We start from the raw sequence: 13,830 nt of genomic DNA on the forward strand, positions 1-13,830 counted from the left end.
AAACGACTGACGAGAGGCCTGAGCACTACAAAGAGAAGAAGGTACATGAAAACGATGAAACTTCACGAAGTATGTCTCAACAACCACTACAACAGCCGAAGAACTTGTCACAAAGCAGTGTCAACATGCAACCGACAAGTCATAAAAGTCAGAGTCGAGTAGCTAAGCCACAAAATGAGTGAGGTGTTAGTCCCAAAGCTTCAAGTAATATTCTCTGTGGTATAAGCGTCTTAGCTATTCTAGGTACTGCTCAAGCTGGAAGAGTTGAGCATATTTACGTTGTGTCGCTCATGCTGGTATAGGTGAGCAAAAGAGTCGAAGTCTAAGTACTTAAGTCTGGTGAAGTGAAGGAGAAGGTCCAAAAGACACTCATGTACTGAGCACAGTGAGATACGAGTGGCGAAACTTCTACATCGAAAACCCTTCTTGGAAAGGTGGAAGCTATTGAGACATCTTTTGATGTCACATGTGCTACATTTATTCCTCGAAACACCCATCATCTCCTTCTTTCACATTGCATGCTTTTGTTGACAAATTTCTCATATGCATATAGAGTGTCCCATAATTGCTTTTGTTGACAAATTTCTCATATGCATATAGAGTGTCCCATAATTGGCACTTGCATCAGGCACTCTTTCCGTGTTTCACCCAAGCACTCACCTTTCATGAACATGTACTTCACGTTCAACTACTCAACTCCAATAAGATCGTATACCAAAGGCATTTTTTTCCCACCGAGTTTTTTCCCTTTGGTCATCCAGGTTTTAGACCCTAATCTAAAGACACCTACCACCATCCTCTTGTACATATTCCTTCTACATCAACAATAAGGAAATGCTACTCAAATCAATTGACAAATGAATTGGAGCACCAATTTCAGATCATAGAATACTTCTCCTCAATGGCGAGTCGAAGAATGGCCTACAATGACAAAGCTGCAGACAACACTAACAACATGATTGCACAAGAACAAAGAAGTCCTCAATGACAAAGAGCAGACATAAGGGTAATCAAAGGATCTCAAAAGCTTGTCCTTGATAATGCGCATCGAATGCTCGGCAGGGTTTTGAACCTCAAATTAGAATAATTAAGTCCTGGATTCAACCTGACAGACAGACTTTGCATTGGAGTGAAACTTGGCCTAAAGAAGTTAAGGGTTTAGCCATACAATTTCTACAAAATCCTTACAAAATTGTCATTGGCTCACAAGATCAGAAAGCCAATCACTCAATTCTACAGATTGTAGAAGTTTTTTCTGAGAATCACAAATACTCCGAATTGACAGATTTGTTGAAGCAAGGGATGGATGGAGCTTTCTCTATCCATGATGATAAGAGTCAAGTTAAACGACATTGGGTTCTTTTTGAATTTAGATCTGGCAGTAGACCTATAATGACAGAAACAGATGTTGCAGCTCGGAGCATGGATGTGAAAGACATCAAGTTCGTCATCAATTATGATTTTCCTGAATCATGTGAAGACTATGTACATCGGATTGGACGAACAAGACAAGCTACTGCAAAGGCTATAGTCTATACTTTCTTTCCAACAACAAAACGACAGCAAAGACCACATCACCATCGACAATCAGGTCATGTCGGGGACGACATGAACGCGGAAGGGGGGAATGTTGACCGCTAAGTCAACAACACAACAATAACTCAAGTTTCGTACCAAAGTCTTATCTTTTGCGAGTTATGAAATGCTGCGGATTATGGCTATAAACGTCATTTGTAATGAGTAGTTATTCTAAGTTTCAGAAGCCGGGGTGCAATGGCACTTCCAGATTGTAAATACAAAGCCATTTGACCCTTTCAACCCCATTTTTGGTAGTGTTTGGAGGTGATAACAACATACAAGCGCCCACCTAGCCAAGGTGCCGTTGAGTCAGCCGGCCAAAGTTTTGATGTGGTCACATTATTTTTCCGATGTTTAATACATCAAACCCTGTAAAAGTTTAATGACAATCGCCTATGTCAAGTCTGAGTCAAAGATGTAATTTTTCCAATGATGTATGTAAAGGTCCATGAGAAGTTGGCCGCTGGCCACTTTAGAAAGCCCTAGGTATATAATACACTAAGGTTAGTGGGAAAAGGGGAAATCATTTTTTGAAGATAAGGGACTACTGCGTTACGTACAGAGAGCTACCTCTTTGCTCCAACTTGTAATCATCGCTTCTGTGGCGACGGTAATCCAAATTCAGTTTTGTTTCTTGCATTGTGTTCCTCTTACTCTGCTCTTTCATTCAAGTGTAAGCATTCAAGATTTGGTGAAGGTTTCAGACGCATCCGTTTAGGCCTTAAATCGCTGTTTTGAGTGTTTATATGTGTATTTTATGTTGTTTTGACCCTAGGAGAGGCTTTAGGGACCCTAAAATGACCCATTAGGATCACGTGTTCGCTGTTTTTGCTGACTTTGGGACGAACGATCGCGATCGTGTACCTCTCTAGAATGCTGTGACAGTGATAGGATATGTTCCTGATAGTCCCCTGTAGCTTCCCTTCAAGTTTCGTGCAATTCCGATATGATTTGTATGGTGAACGGGCGTGATGACTGTAGAGCTGTGTAGAAGGACATAGGCAGATTACTTGGCTTTAGTGCGTTTGATTTGCTTGTAGAGTTAGTAGTTGCATCTCTTCGAGTTCACTTCATTAGGATTGACACCCTAGTGAGTTTTCATGCCTCATCCGAGTCGCTTCCCCTGTATCGATAAATTTATGTTGATGCTTGAGAGCTATGCTATGGACGTCCGTCGCGGCGACCCGCAAACACTCCCCCACCCTCGATATGAATGAATGGTACCCATAGTACATCCAGAGACATTTTTAGCCATAGACATGAATCCTTCGGACTTAGCTTTAAGAGGATACACCCATGCATGCGTGGAGTAATCATCTATGAAAGTCATGAAGTATAGGTAATTGCCTAAGGATGGAGTTTGCATTACTTGCATAAGTTTCCATCTGCATGTAGCCCTTATCGAATCATCCTTTGGAAACTTCAAATGCTGCATCTTACCTAGAATATAGACTTTACAAACATGCTTCAAAGGTTCTTCAAGAGGTGGCAAAGAAGAAACAATATTAGAATTTTGCAAGCACAACAAAATGGCAAAATTCAGATGCCCAAAACGTGCGTGCCAAAGTTTTGCATCTAAAATGGCCTTTGAATCCACAACTATATTTGCAGAATTTTTCCCACACTTGTCATACAAAGTGAGCTTATACATCACACTGCAAAAAATGCCACATGAAACAATTTCATCATGAAAACTAAGATCATGAACTATACATTTGTCATCCACAAATTTGACGACAAGACCATGTCTAGCTATTGTAGATACAAACAAAAGGTTCTTTATGATCCCAAGTACATAAACTACATCAAAAAGTGTGAAAGAATTACCGTTTGCAACAGTCATCACAATATTTCCTACTCCCTTGATTGGATAAGAGACATTATTGGCACAAGTGATCATATTCCCATGATGACATTTTTGTATTGGACTACTTGTATCCTAGTGCCTGTGAACACAACGACAACTGGGAAAAAAGTTAGAGGGGATGGAACCATTGCCAATCAGTGCATTGAGTAAGGAACCCAAGAAGGACAAATGAGTGAATTGGATCTAATGATAATTGGATTGAAAAGGATAGCTAAACAATCAGAAGCAGGCACATCAAAGCCAATGACTAACACACACAAAACTACATTGAATCTATTAGAATAATTGAAAGTCAAACAAAAGATAGTCACAACATCGACTACTCTGAAGAGTGCACAGCCAGAAGCCAGTCAAATTAAGGAGAGAAGCCAGTCAAATTAAGGAGACTTTAGCAGATAAAGCCATTTAATTGCCAAGAACACCTCTAGAGACAACCATGGATAAAGGGAAAGAACACACTCAAGCCAATACATAAAAAAAGGCATTGGTGGTGGTAAGCTCCTCAATTCAGCACGCAGACCTGGACCAATTATAAATAATTCAAAAAAAGGTCAATCATGGGTAATGTTGTTATCAATACTTTTAAAAAACTCCCTATTCCATATCCAATATGTATGAAACAGATCAGATGGATCGGGAGAGTATTACTGATGGTTGTGTGTCCACCATCCAGACAGGGTGGAACACAATAGTCAATACCATTGGTCAAATGATGGAAGTTCAAGGCTCTCTTCAAACAACTAGCATGAGTCATCTCCTCGGGGGGTGCACCTTTAAGAAACTATTCATATAACGTGCGTTCAAAGGGTATTGAAAAAACCCCTTTAGTTACATCCTTAATGTAATAAAATGACCTCTTTTTCTTCAAAAACTTTTGGGTTTTTCTCTAAAATCAATTAAAAAATCCCTCTTTTTTTAATGTAATCCTGTTAAAATTTTACAATTTTGGCAAATAAAAAGCCCATTCATTTGGACTCATGTGGTAACTTACATGTCTAAGAGGTGAACCCCTCAAGATCATCTTAAAGTAGACCTACATCAAGCCAGGAACCAAGGAGAAGAGTACAAACAAGAAACCCTATGCTTCAAAGATTAAGTGATAAGGTTATAGACATAACAAGAAAAATATGAAAAAATTATGCAGATTCAACAAAAGAAGTTGGACAAGTTGAGTGCCTAGAACTCAGTGCTAGAAGAAGAGAAGTCAGAACTAGTTAAAGCTAAAAATGCAAAAATGGTTGCACTAAATCAGAAAATAGATGCTCTAAGTAGTATCAACATTGTTCGCAACACTCTCAAACAATTTATCTTGGACAAGTACATTTATCAATCCATAGTGGACATCTTTGATTCAAAAGAGAATCTGACATTGAATATTAAATATCTATAGAATCCAGTAGATTTAATTAAGTCTGACTTGGAGGAGAAGTCACGGGACTACACTGTGACATTGGTCAATCAAGCATTTATGGACCATCTGATAAACCAGGATTCTCATGAGGATGATAAAGATGAGGAAACAAAGCAAGGAAAGGAGGATGGGCTGGATTAATTGATTATAGAGATGATGATGATCAACCTCCTCCTCTAGCAATAGGCACACCTACATGTGGACAACAAACTGAAGACACACAAGAGGCAAAGGGCATAGGTAAAAAAGTTGCAAACTAGATAGATCGAACTCACCAACAGACACAACCAAGTTCACGACGGGGCAATAGCCTAAGGACAAAGCTTGCATACGCCCACAAACATCACTATGCATAAGTTTCAGTTTGTATATAGCCCTTACTAAACCATCCTTTGGAAACTTCAAACACTATATCTTACCCAAGATAGAGCCTTCAAAAACATGCTTCAAAGGTGCTTCAAGAGGTGGCAAAGAAGCAATCATATCAAATTTTTGCAAATGCAGTAAATTGGCAAAATTCTGATGCCCAAAATGTGCATGCCAAAGTTTTGCATCTAAAATAGAAGCCACAACTGCATTTGCAAAATTTTGCCCACACTTCTCATACGAAGTGAGCTTATATAGCCCATGCACAAAATATCAAATGCAACAATTTCATCACCAAAATTGAGATCATGAATTGTACATCTATCATGTGACAAATTTGACAACAACACCAAGTCTGCAAGTGTGGATACAAACAAAAGGTTCTTTTTTATCCCAAGTACATAACAACAAGTGTGAAAGAACTTCCATTCATAGCATTCAACACAATCTTTCCAACTCCCTTGATCGGATAAGAGGCATTGTTACCGTATTCCCATGAGGGATAGACTTGAGACAGGTAAACAAGTCACGTTGTGAAGTAATGTGCTTTGTAGCACCACTATCAAAGTACCACACATGTGAATTTGCAACAGCTTATATATATGCATCATGGACAAAAGAATCATAAGTGCACTCTACATTAGATGCCACTCTACATCTACATCAACATCAACATCACAACTCCTTTTACAAAAGATTCTACAATAGCTGCACTTGTAGTGGAACCAACCTCTTTCTTGTTGGCGTCTTTTGTCTTAAACTTAGGACCCTACTTTATCAAGTGATCATTAGCCTTGCAATAATGGCAACACCTCTTTGTTTTTCCTTTTTCACCAAAATTCCAAAATAGGTTCTACCAGCAGAAGCATTAGGAATAGGTGATTTCTACTCACCAAAGAACCATGAGAAGTGGCTACATTGTTGTTACCACTTTTTCTTTGAGTAGCAATAAAAGCTTGGTCGATTGAACGCTCTTTAGCTATGTTATTTCTTGAAAGTGACTCATGCAACAACAATGTGCACAACAAGTTTACATTGTAATAGATAGCGCTGCCACAATGCATCAAACTTGATAGCCCATGGGTTTCCTTGGGTCATAAATCTCCAAGTACTAGAAAAAATCTAGTAAGAATTTGGAAATGCATCAAGAACAGTGTGCACAAGTGCACTATTAGAGATAATTTTTCCTGCAGGAATGAGTTGCTCATTAATATCATTGATACCAGCAAGGAAAGTATCCATGTCATCTTCCAACTCTTTACCCAACAATGCTATTTATGAGATCATAGACATCTTTAAAGGGAAGTGAAAGATATCGTATGGCCTTGAGAATGAGCCGATGAGGATTCAAGGAGTACATAATATTCATCAAGCCGACCTACTGCAACTAAGTTTTGGCACATGTCTAACACCTTGAAGCATAAATTCATTTTTGTTACATATCATAACTTCACGTCTCCAATGCCGCAAATGTCAAGCTGATATGAGTCACCTAGCTTGATCAAACCATGCATAGGAGCATAACTAGAGGGCCATACCCTATGGGGAGTAACATGGAAATTGGCACCTGAGTCAATAATCAAGTTTTTCCCATAACACACATCAAGAGACAAAAATGCATGTGAACTCAAATCAACATTGAATACCAAGACATCCGATGGTTACGGCACATCAAGAATAACCTCACCTAGTGGAGACTCAATGACATTGGTTGCTTTCAATGTTCACACTACTCTGAGGAGGGTCAGACTTAACAATGGATTTACCCTTTTCACATTGCAAAATGTGATAATATTTCTTCAAATGTCCTTTCTTGTGGCAATGATACCATTCCACATTTCAAAGGTCACATCCACAACTCTTGCTAGCATTCTTGCGATCCTAGTACCGATGTTGGCTATGACTGTGACATGTTTGCTTGGGATGACTACCACCAGCCATGTAGCATCACCATGCCCACTATTTTCAAGAGACTAATGTCTAGTCTCTTCCAAAGCAAAGAACTATTAGCATCACTGAAAACAAGCTTGCCCTTAGGGGCGGAGTTACTAACATTTTGCAGTGTTAAATGTGTCCCATGATGCAGACAAAGAACTAACAAGAAAATGGCTTTCATTTCATCAATCAAAATTGAGTCCATTAGAGGTAATCTATGAAAAAAATTTATTGAACTAATTTAAGTCTGAATGACATTGCTGCTCTCTTTCATGTTCAAACACATGAGCTTTTTCACAAGAAGGCACTCTTGCCATCCCAAGCTGAGTATAATGACTCATAATTCCTTTGTAGTGGTCTTGTCCATAATCGTGAAGAAAATAGACTCACCAAGGTCTAGGAAAATATTCACCATAGCACAAGCATCAAGCTCCTCCCACTGATCAACAATGTAAACACCCTCTTTACGCTCTTTCAATGGCGCTACAAGGCCCATATTGACCAAGACATCAAGCATATGTTGCCTTTAAATCTCAAATTTTGTGCCACCAAACTTCTTGATGTTGTACATTTGTAAACCAAATTAAGAATATTTAAGTGTGAGAAAACATGCCATAGTGCCATGTCTAATGCCTCACCTCTCCAATAAGGTAAGTACATAACTACAACCGTGGCAATTGTTTTCACATATATGACAGTATATATGGTTCCCACATATCAAAAAGCATAAATAGTGATGTGAACATTTAAATTCAAAATTTAAACATGTCGCAACATGACAACCAATTTGTATTATGAGCTCTGTTGAGATCCTTGACTCCTTTCAGGAAGCTGAGCTCCATGATTTTTTGCTTGCACACTTGTTGGTGCATGTTTGAGCACATACACTGTATTTTGCAATGATTTCATGAGATATGTATGCTATGTTGCATATACTACCACTGTTTGCCCTTGTGGAGCCAGTTTTGGATTGTTTGGTAGTCCTAGCTGAAGGAGTACGAGCGGAAGTGCGACGTGAGAGAGAGAGAGAGAGTGCGAGAAGAAGAGCACGATGATATAGTGAACTCTCTCTACTGTAATGTGTAGAGAATAGTGAGTTCTTATTAGGTTTTTACAAAAGAATATGTGTACATACCTGGCGGTCCGCCCACTTACCTGGGTGACCACATTGGGCTTTATACCCCAACAACCTCCCACTTAAAGTCCAATGTGGTACTTTAAGTGTGAGAGAAGCTACTATACAAGCTAATATACAAGAGATGTAGAGAAGTGATGTACTACCCTACACCTAACTGCTTGCGAAAATGTGCAAAGCTCTCTGAGGGAAGTCCTTTTGTAAGTAGATCAGCAGGATTTTCTGTGGTGTGAACTTTGACAAGATGAAGTTTCTTATCCTCGAGCATTTCCCTGATGAAATGATACTTCACATCCACATGCTTTGTCTTTGAGTGATAAACTGGATTGCGAGCCAATTGTATAGCACTTTGACTATCACAATATAACACAGGCATCTCTTCTTTGATTCCCAAATCTGTTACTAGTCGATTAAGCCAAATTGATTCTTTGCATGCCTGTGATGCTGCAACATATTCAGCCTCTATAGTAGACTGAGTAACACAATCTTGTAATCTAGAACGCCATGATACTGCTCCACCAGCCAATGTAAAGACATACCCTGACGTAGACCTTCGATTGTCTAAGTCACCTGCATAATCTGAGTATGTAAAACCCTTTACACTTAGCTCCTGACTCCCATAGCATATACGCATACTCTTTGTAGCTTTCAGGTATCTCAATATTCCTTTCACTGCCTCCCAATGTTTTTTGCCTGGGTTTGACATGTATCGACTTACTACTCCCACTGCAAATGCAATGTCTGGGCGAGTAGCAATCATTGCATACATCAAACTACCCACTGCAGACGCATATGGAATCTTATCCATTTCAGCCTTTTCTTCCTCAGACACAGGACAATCTTGTTTGCTAAGTTTCACATATGGTGGCAATGGAACACTCAGTGCCTTTCCCTTCTCCATATTGAAACGTTGCAAAACCTTGTCAATATACTCTGTTTGAGATAACCAAATCAACTTCTTTGATCTGTCTCTCTCAATGCGCATATCAAGTATATGACTTGCCTCACCCATGTCTTTCATGTCAAACGATTTTGCCATCTTTGACTTCAAAGCTGAAATTTCTTCCAAGTGCTTGCCAGCAATCAACATGTCATCCACATACAAAATAAGGATCAACCAACTACCATCCTTAGCCTTCTTTGTATATAGACAGTGATCGAACTCACTACGTTTGTAGCCTTGAGAAAGCATAAACTTGTGGAATTTATGGTACCATGCCCTCGGTGATTGTTTTAAGCCATAAAGACTCTTTAACAACTGGCATACCCAATCTTCCTTGCCTTTCTCAACAAACCCTTCTGGCTGCTGCATGTAGATTTCCACATCTAAATCACCATGCAAGAACGCTGTCTTGACATCCATTTGGTGCAACACCAAATCTAATATGGCAACCAATGCAAGAAAGCATCTCAATGTAGTCATCTTGACCACCGGAGAGAAGACTTCATCGAAGTCAATGCCTTGTTCTTGCTTAAAGCCCTTGGCAACAAGCCTTGCTTTGTACTTTGGCTGACTATCATGAGCGGTGATCTTATACCTGTAAACCCATTTACAAGGTAGAGCCTTTTTGACCTGTGGTAATTTAACTAGCTTCCATGTCTTGTTTTTATGCAGAGCTGTCATCTCTGACTGCATGGCCAATTGCCAATTCCCGGAGTCCTTCATTTGCACTGCTTCCTTGTAACATGAAGGCTCATTGCAATCAGTCAACATGACATAGTTCATAGATGGAACAAACCTATCAGGAGGTCGCGTGACACGTCCAGATCTACGCACAATAGGTGGCTCAGGCTCAGCCACAACCTGTGGTTCCAGTCTATCCCGTCCTTGCTCCTCTTGAGCCCTGACATTTTGTCTTGCACATGCATGTCCATCTTCTTGGAAGACAACTCTTCTAATCTCCTCAACCCTCTCTGGTTTAGAATGATATTTGGATTCATTAAAGTGAACATCATTGCTGCGGACAACCTTTCTGGATTTGGGATGCCAAAAGTCTGTACCCCATCTCACCAGAATTACCATAGCCTAGAAAGATGCACTTTCTACTCTTTGGCTCAAGTTTGTTCCTAAATTCCTTTGGAACGTGAGTATATGCCTCACAGCCAAAGACTCTGAGATGCTTGTATGAGGGCATTTTGCCTAACCATACCATCTCTGCCACTGAATCCTTCTGCAAAACCTTGCTAGGAGATCTATTTACAAGATGAACAGCTGTTGATACAGCTTCAACCCAAAACCCATTTGGCAGCTGTGCATTAGACAACATACTTCTGAACTTCTCTTGTATGGTCCTATTCATCCTCTCAGCAACACCATTTTGAGGAGGATTGTAAGGAGTAGTAAGTTCACGTTTTATACCTTTTGACTCACAAAAGTCCTGAAAGGCCTTTGAAACATACTCTCCACCATTGTCAGTGCGTAAGCATTTAAGCTTCTTGCCACTCTGATTCTCCACAAGTGTCACAAATGTTTTGAAAACACTAAACGCTTCATCCTTGTGCTTGAGAAAGTAAACCCATACTTTCCTCGAGCAATCCTCTATAAATGTCATAAAGTAAGAAGCTCCCCCTAGAGATAGGTTAGGCATAGGTCCACACAAATCACTATGAACAAGTGCCAACTGTGTATCTCTTCTACTGCTTCTATGCTTATGTGGCTGCTGTGTTTGCTTACCATACAGACAATGTTCACAGATTTCAAAATCATTAAATGAAAAGCCAGGCAAATAACCAAAACGAGACAAGATTTCCATTCCCTTCTTGGACATATGTCCTAACCGGCTATGCCACAAAGCAACGTTCGGCTGCTCGGTTACATTGATTACATTTTTAGAGACATTTGATACATAAATCATGTAAAGTCCTCCAAACTTTACTCCATGTGCTTCTGTCATAGAACCCTTGGATATCTTCCACATGTTCTGTCCAAAAGTGGTGACGTAGCCAGCATCATCAAGTAAACCTGTGCTGATCAAGCTCTTTGTAATTGCGGGAACATGTCTCACATTCTTCAGCGTGAAAGAAGAGCCATTTTGAAACTTCAATTGTACATCTCCAACACCTAAGATCTCACATGTCTACCCATTGCCTAGCCGAACATGATCTTTAGTGGTCACATAAGAGGTAAACCACTCCTTGTTTGGAGACAAATGAAGTGATGCCCCTGAGTCTATAATCCAGTCACTCAGTGCATTTCCATCAGATGCTGTAAGAAGAGCTGAGTCCATTGTATTCTTCAAGAAGTAGATGTCTCCTGACACTAGACTGTCATCCTCTGCAACAGTGTTTGTCACATTTATTTCTTGAATCTTCACTGAGGACTTGTATGAGGTTTTTTGAAGCCGAGCTCTAGGGGTCGGGCTACCCAGTGTGAGGTGGATTAGATTACTAGAGATACCCATTTGTAGCCTGACCATAGGATATGCATTGAAGGCTATAGGTGCTTTGATGCCAAGTTGGCAATCTTTTTGACAGTTTTATTGAGTAGTATATGCCAATTGATGCTATGTCAACACTCTTTTACAATTTATGTGTTGATTGCGGAGTTTTGGTTGACAATTTGATCTCTGTATAGAGGAGACTTTGCCAAAACTTTTGAATTTTTCCCCCCATAAATTCCTAATCTCACTCTCTTGTGTTTTCTCTTGTCAGCTATGCCTAAACCTTCATGTGTGTGGAGATGGCACACTCAGTTTGCCTAAAAAGTGTAAAATAGCAAGTTTCATGTGTGGCTGTAAAATATGTGTCCAAAGTTTTGGCCAAGTGGTAAAATGAATTTCAACATGTAATTTAAGCTTGAAGGGAATTTTCCACAAATTTTAAAGAATTTTTCTTGGCTCATTTGTGCTTTTCATGGACAAAAAGGGCCATAAAAATGGAAAAAGTTTGACTAAAAATAGCACAAAATATCTCAAATTCCACATCAATAGTAGTGCTATCATTGTTGAAGATTGAATAGAGCTCATAGAGACAAAGATGACCTCTTTTGGACATCTAATGAAGGAGATAGATTCATTGCAAGAAGGGAGGGTGCTAGTGTAGTCCCGTGCTCTTTCCACCGCATGTTCAAGGATGTGAGGCCATCAATTAGGGTTTAGTGTCCTCAAACAACCATTTGGGCTTGTGTAATAACGTTTTATATCTTCCATGAAATGGCCACAATGAAGAATTGAAGCATAAATTTAGGGTTTTTAGCATAGTGAAAGAGCATTGTATCTGTGCATTGGGAGCGAGGCTACACCAAATCTTCAAATACACGAGTTTTGAGTTGATCTTGGTCATTTTCTCGGTTTTGAATTTCATGGATGGGGTTTTTTTCTTTTCAAGTTTTTCTTTTGCTTCCAAAGTTTGATGATTCCCTTGATTTTGCTACAACCTTTCATAGTCAGAGGCTCGACACTTTTCTAGCCGCACAACTTACATACTTCTTGGCATTGTTTTTGGTGAACCCAACGTAAAGTAGGCTAGGGTGAGGGTTCAAAAGCTCTTTCAAAGGTTTCAATATAAATATTTAAAGCTCTAGAGAAAGAACAGAAACATGGTACTCTTTTTTACCAAGGTACAATGCAAATGTTTCAAGAATTTTCTATACTTATGTAACAAAACAAGCTACAGAAAGTAGGGAGATGTTAATAACCAAAGCCCTTCAATAGAGCCGTTGATGTATCTCAAAATGTGCTTCACTACTTCCCAATTCTTTCTGCCTAGATTATGATGGTGCTAGAGCCAGAGCTCTCTCTCTCTCTCTCTCTCTCTCTCTCTCTCTCTCTCTCTCTCTCTCTCTCTCTCTCTCTCTCTCTCTCTCTCTCTCTCTCTCTCTCTGTGTGTGTGTGTGTGTCTCTCGCACATCTCTATCCCTCAAGCTCGGGGATTGTCGAGGTGTGTGTAAGTGGTTGAGGAGTCGAGGGTCGGAGGATTAGAGGGTGGTCCACGGGCTTGGGTGGGAACCAAGGCTTGCACACACAAAGTGTGTTAAGCTTAAATTAAAAATATAATAAAATCAATTTACTCCTTAAAACTTGCACTCTGACTTGTCCGACGAGTGTGCAGAGAATTGACGAGCATGAGTGGCCTTGCTTCTAGCTGTAAGGGCTCTCTCAAAACCTTGCCTTTGTTTCTTCACGTGATCCTTGCTGATGCTATCTACTCGACCTACTTCGATTCTGTTGTCGTGGTAGGTTCTTTGTGAGATCATACAATGTTGTCATCCATATGAACCTTAACTAGCTCAATGCACTTGATAACATGATAACAAACTTCTATGTCCTGTATCACATGATAATGGACTTCTATGTGTTTTGACTTGGATTGAAACAAGGGTTTCTTTGCTAATGCAATGGCACTCTGACTATTATAATGCAACATCGGATTTGAGTAATGCAAAGATATCCCACTAGGAAAGCTAACCATACAACTTCCTTGCTAGCATAAAAAACTACCACATACTCTGCCTTTGTGGTGGAAGATGACATATAATCCTAGAGACATGATCTCCATGACACATCTACCCCAAAAACATAGCCAAATGTGGATCTTCTA

This window comes from Adiantum capillus-veneris, chromosome 8, assembly GCF_014529385.1.
Source record: "Adiantum capillus-veneris isolate H3 chromosome 8, ASM1452938v2, whole genome shotgun sequence".
NCBI classification, from domain to species: domain Eukaryota; kingdom Viridiplantae; phylum Streptophyta; class Polypodiopsida; order Polypodiales; family Pteridaceae; genus Adiantum; species Adiantum capillus-veneris.